This window comes from Electrona antarctica, assembly GCF_951216825.1.
Source record: "Electrona antarctica genome assembly, contig: scaffold_50, whole genome shotgun sequence".
In the NCBI taxonomy this organism is placed as follows: Eukaryota; Metazoa; Chordata; class Actinopteri; order Myctophiformes; family Myctophidae; genus Electrona; species Electrona antarctica.
In genome coordinates this window covers 36113-42288 of record NW_027636912.1, presented here as the reverse complement: position 1 = coordinate 42288, position 6176 = coordinate 36113, and the positions used below count along the sequence as shown (strand labels likewise).

Here is a 6176-nt window from a genome sequence, read left to right as displayed (position 1 = left end):
GTCGACGTCTTTAAAAAATACATCGGCACTTGATGATATCGTCGTTTTTTTTAAGAGACATTTTCATCTCCATATTGTAACAGTAACAGTTTCTTGGTAACTTCACACCCTATATACTTGATCTTACTGTAGCGTAACACAAAAGCATTAACAGATCCACTTCGAGCTTGTCAATCTGCTACTTTTGCAGTTTTTGAATGTTTATCCTGAAAACTATACCAGTTTTGCTCCTATGAGTATTCCGACAGAGTCGACATGCTGCAGCCTTTACAGAACAAAACCAAACGCCCCCTCAACGTAGAACAAACCCACAATCTCTGCAACAACATGGTATCTCAATAACAGATCAATACAGACACTAGGCGTTCAGTTCAAGAAAACAATTGGCCTCAACAAAATGATGTATTTAACCCATTTAGGCCTGATCTCAAAATCCTCCAGTTTTCTGAAATAAATATTTTCACGATTTTTCAAAAATAGCAGACCTACAAGCTCGTAGCACGCCACTCGGTGGCGCGCTATGAGCTTGTAGATCTGCTATTTTTCAATAGCTAAAATAGTTAAAAACCAGTTTACTGAGGTGAGGTCAGCACTCGGCACTGAATAACACAACCACAGCAGAGCCTGGGTGACGTTAGAGCCAGCAGTGGTGGAAAAAGTACTCAAATATTTTACTTAAAGTAAAAGTATCAATACTGCAATATAGAAATACTCTGTTACAACTTGTAAAAGTCCGGAATTCAAAATGTACAAAAGCTTTGGCATCAAAATGTACTTAAAAGTACCAAAAGTAAAAGTAGCCAACTCCTTATGCAGGATGTCTCATTTCACATTTACAAAATGTAGGCTATATAATCTTTGGAAAATTGACGATCTACAAGCTCACAATGGATCACATTTTCAAATGGCTGAAATAGGGCTGAAGTGGTGTAACTAGTAACTAAAGTTTTCAAATAAATGTAGTGGAGTAAAAGTACAATGATTGCCTCTGCGGTGTAGTGGAGTAGAAGTAAAACAAATTAGACATTGGAGATACTCAAGTAAAGTACAAAGTTGTACTTAAGTACAGTACTTAAGTAAATGTTACTTTCCACCAGTGAGAAGCAGATAGAGGACTTTTAAAAGAAGAATTGCACATCCCTCTCTCTGCAGCAGAGCGCTTCGTTCATCCTCGCTTGGTAGCCCACTCTTTCTCGATCAATTATTCCCACTAAAATACGTATGAAGGAGTCCATGAAATATTAAATGCGAGGCTGAGCGGGGGTTGAAAGCTTCCCCTGTGCTCTGTGTTGTATCTGTTGTATTTTTCATGACGGTGGTGGGACTGTGATGATGAGGACATCCTGCAAGGCGCTCTGGCGGAAAGACGCTTCTTCTGCCGAGATAATTCAGTCGGCGGTCCAAACACGAGACGAGCGAGAGAGAGCCTGTCCAGATGGAGCTCAAACTGGATCACCTGCGAACCTCAGGGTCTTGCATAAGCCCCCAATGAGACCCTGAGGTCTCCCAAAGGTCTGCTGTTTATCATTTCATTGTTGTGATGACAATACATAATACCAGGTCCAAACACTTACAACATTAGAGATCTGGGGTTCAGAGTCACAATGTTAGTCTGAGTGTTGTCTGAGTGAAGAGACTATTGCTACATTTTCAGTTACTTATTTGTAATGTTGATGTGTAGGAGCCATTAGGATGGTGACTTATTATTTGTTAGGTTGGCATACTATTTTTGAACACTTGGTGGCGGGCTTTAGATTTGACAGCACTGGGTGTGTATTTAGGGGGCACTCAGGTGCAGTGATTCAGGTTAGACACAGGGAATGGTGGGAGCACACCGTTCTTACCAGCCAGCAGCCAGAAGCAGACAAAAGAACATGAAAATCGCTATATATTATCACTGGTATGTTCATCTCATCTGTACAATAAATACAGTCAAACTGAGCTCTACGACTGGACATCCATCTGTCAGGTTTCTGTGTGCACTGCTGCGTACGATCGCTTCCACCACCTGTGAAGTAATGTGTTGGTTTGGAAGGTGAAGGATTGCCATTACATCATGGCTGTGGGGCAGAAACCTCATATCTCAATATTTGTATTCCTTTTTCTGTTTTTTTTGTTTGTAAATGAACGCCCTGCTTGATCATATACTGCACATTCTCAACCATGCAAACAAGTGTGAGTGAGTGTGGCATGTTTATTATATTTCATTTAACGTTACATGAGAGAGTTATGAGCCGGTCTGTTCTCAGCTCTGTCACCATCTGACTGTACAAAATAGCCTATTACATGCGTCGCATCTTGTGCGTAATATATTTATATAGGCCTACCGTTGTTTTCACAAACTCAGTGGCCTTGTGGTTAGAGTGTACGCCTGGAGACTAGGAGGTCGGGGTTCAATCCCCGGCCGGGTCATACCAAAGACTGTAAAAATGGGACCCAGTGCCTCCCTGCTTGACACTCAGTATCAAGGGTTGGATTGGTGGTAAGTCCCTGCGACATACTAGCGTCATGTCCAGGGGGTGTACTTGTACATCAAGCTTCCTCACGCTACAGAAACAGGAGATAGGCTCCTGCCCTATGGGCCTCATGGCTTGGCAAGGCTACTTACTTTTACTTACCATTGTTTTCACCCATTCCCCAAACCACAGCTAGAGACCATCACAGAACCGTGAGATGTGCATTCCATGTAGTAGCTTTCAAGGAAGCAGATGGTGTGCCTCGCCTACATCTGTACATATGCAATATTCACCATGTGTGGAGAAATGGGGCTGGCAGTGACGAGGCACTTCTGTCTTCGATCAAACATGCCTGTCACATCGAAGCTAAGCGGTAAGTTACAAGCTCACAACGCAAGCTCGTAGATTGTCTATTTTCGGCACACAGCTTAGTATAAATCATGCAGGCAGGCATCAACGCCATCAACCCTGGTGGGTACCTTGCATGGCTTACGCCGCAATCGGTGTATGAATGTGTGTGTGAATGGGTGAATGTAATGCACTATGTAAAGCGCCTTGGATAAAGGCGCTATATAAATGCACCAGAAATGGAGAGCAAAGGGTTAAAATCTGGACTGACACTCATTACCACTGACACTCAGCTGATTGTCACTCAATCACTCCCCAATTGCCTGACTAATCAGCGTCAGTGCATTCACTGCACCTGAGAGTAGGGCGTTGGCCAAACAGAGGAAGAGAGGAAGAAAGAGGAATCCTACACAAACCTCCATGAGGAACAACAGTGTGCATTCAAACAGGAGCAACACACACTGAAACATCAGAGCAGAACGGTGCAGCCATATAAAAGCTGGAGAGACAGCCGGTGAGACAGAACTGTTTATTTGTTTACAGATCATGCCAGTTCATGGACACTTGTTATTGTTTGTTGTTGTCTGTGATGACTTGAAGTTAAAGGAAACATGATGGCCAATTGGACATGAACAATGAACATGATTATTTGGTTTAAAATACATTTGAATTGATTATTATGTTTAAAAACTGCTTAAAAACGAATTGAGTAAAAATGAATTGATCTAAAATGAATTGATAAAGAGACACTATTAAGTAAGAATGATATTTACAGGTGTTTAAAACACCATTTGTTGACTATTTATTTTCACAAACTTGTATATCCTACTGTTTAAATGACCTGTTCTTTTTTGGGGTATTTCTTATTCACTGGGTCTTTCAGAGAAATTGTTAAAACCGAAAAGTATAGTGGTGAGTGGTGACTTTGTGTTGGAGTCTGTTAGAGCCTCTTTTTTCACCCATTGCATCAATCTATCTACATTATTTAATGATTAATTTCGGCTTCATTACATCTGACGCTACATGTTTCATTATTATGATACTGCTGTTATACTGTATACTGAACATGTAACACCAACATTATGCTGCAGATAGAAATAAAAGTCTCATTATACCACAGGTCGTTTCGAGGAAGCAATCTGATTGGTTGAAACAGCCTTCTAGCCATGGGTTAAACCAGCACCAATCACCACCTAATCAAAACAAAGAATTCAGCTGCTCTGTTTTCCCAGAGCGCTAGCAAACTCGGTGGCTAGGCTAGCTAGTTTCTTGGGACATTTGTGGTCGTAGTGACTACATCTGTCATTAAAAAAATATATTCTTTCAGCGATTTTCTTAGTTTTAAGGGTAACTGTTGTATAATTGCAATATTACACTCGAGGGTGTGGGTTAACGTGATTATTGCCACTTCAGTGATGCTTGCGGAACTCGACTTCGTCTCGTTCCTCACCGCATCCCTGTCGTGGCAATAATCACGTTAACCCACACCCTCTCGTGTAATATTGCTTAAATATTCAACTTCATTCTCAATCCTATCCTTTGTTTTACTTTCATTTGACCGGCAGAGTTTCTGTAAATTAGATTTAGATTAACTTTGTTCACACTTGTTCAGACACACATTTTATTTTTAGGCCACACTTGGAAGAAGCAATCCTGTTCAAATTCAGTTTCTACGAGAACATGGGGCCCATTTAATAATGGGCTCCATGTTCTTGATGAGATAGAGGAGAGGAAGGATGTGGTTGCGGAGTCGGGTAGGAGAGAGGGACGGACTCCAGGGAGGGTAGTTAGGAGAGGATGAGAGGGAGGAGGGGTGTGTGTGTGAATTTGTGTGAAACAGAGAAGAGGGCGGGGGTAGCAGTCATGATGGCCCATCATCATCTAGGTGTCTTTGGTTGTGAGCCTTTCACATTGAAATGGAGCCTGCATTATACTGCTATACATACTATAAGTAAACAAATACACAAATCACAGTTTCTCAGTCCTTGGTCTACTCTTAAATGTTTACCATACTTTTTATTGTGTGACCACTTTGGAGTGAGCATATCTGTATATCTGGTGGGAGGAGGGAGGGTGCCATGGAGGACAGCATGTTAGACTGTGATTGGTGGAGATATGGTGCTATTGTTCTCTTAGTCTATCATTCAAAGCAGTTAGTGGCTCTCTGGTATAAGAAGACTTGGTCTGTGTCATTTCTCCACAACTCCTCCAGGATCATTTCGGATCACATCTGACTGTGGACTGCAGACTTCAGGTGAAGATGGACTCTCTTGAACCCACCAGGGACATTTCTGCTGAACAGGAGGAACCCAAAGACCTTGGTATGTTACTTAACCTCCCTTTTCACTCCCACTGTTCTGTTTTTATTCCCTCAATATTCTCAATAATTGTATTGTTAGCTTAGTCATTTTATTATGAGCTTATATAGCTTTGCTGTAGAACATGAGTTAGTTAGGATGTTTTGCATCACAGCAACAACCAAATATTTGTAGTATTATTTTAAGGATTAAGTAATCACTGAATCCCTATATTTTAGTCATGCTAAGGTTTTTAACACAATTGTTGGTTAGCTACATGACAGGGATTTGTTGCACAACAATTACTTTTAAGTCTACCTATCAACAATCTTTATTTTGTATTTGTTTCCAATCCAGTGTCCCATCAACAGTCTGATGACTGCCCTGACCTACCAGCGGTGAATGAACAAAGAAGCTTGACAAAGAAAAAACAACATTGCTGTGATCAGTGTGGAAAACGCTTCCCTAACATATCCAAACTTGAATGCCACCAGAGAATTCATACTGGAGATAAACCATATGGATGTGATCAGTGTGGACAACACTTCTCTCAAATGTCCAGCCTTAAAAGCCACCAGATAATTCACACTGGAGAGAAACCCTATGGGTGTGATCATTGTGGACAACACTTCTCTAGAATGGACCTCCTTAAAGGACACCAGAGAATTCACACTGGAGAGAAACCCTATGGATGTGATCAGTGTGGACAACACTTCTCTCAAATGTCCAGCCTTAAAACACACCAAAGAATTCACACTGGAGAGAAACCGTATGGATGTGATCAGTGTGGACAACACTTCTCTCTAATGTCCAGCCTTAAAATACACCATAGAATCCACACTGGAGAGAAACCCTATGGATGTGATCAGTGTGGACAACACTTCTCTCAAATGTCCAGCCTTAAAACACACCAGAGAATTCACACTGGAGAGAAACCCTATGGATGTGATCAGTGTGGACAGCACTTCTCCCAATTGGCCCACCTTCAACTACACCAGAAAATGCACACTGGAGAGAAACCCTATGGATGTGATCATTGTGGACAACACTTCTCTCGAATGTCCAGCCTTAAAAT

At 41.5% G+C, this 6176-nt stretch overlaps 1 long non-coding RNA gene across 1 annotated transcript; it reads left to right on the top strand.

Annotated features, from left to right (window-relative positions):
• The first annotated feature begins 3209 nt into the window (after positions 1-3209).
• Positions 3210-5917, top strand: LOC306919639. The gene is made up of 3 exons (XR_013789585.1): positions 3210-3318; positions 5017-5125; positions 5459-5917. It is a non-coding gene; the product is annotated as an uncharacterized lncRNA (long non-coding RNA).
• Positions 5918-6176: the final 259 nt, after the last annotated feature.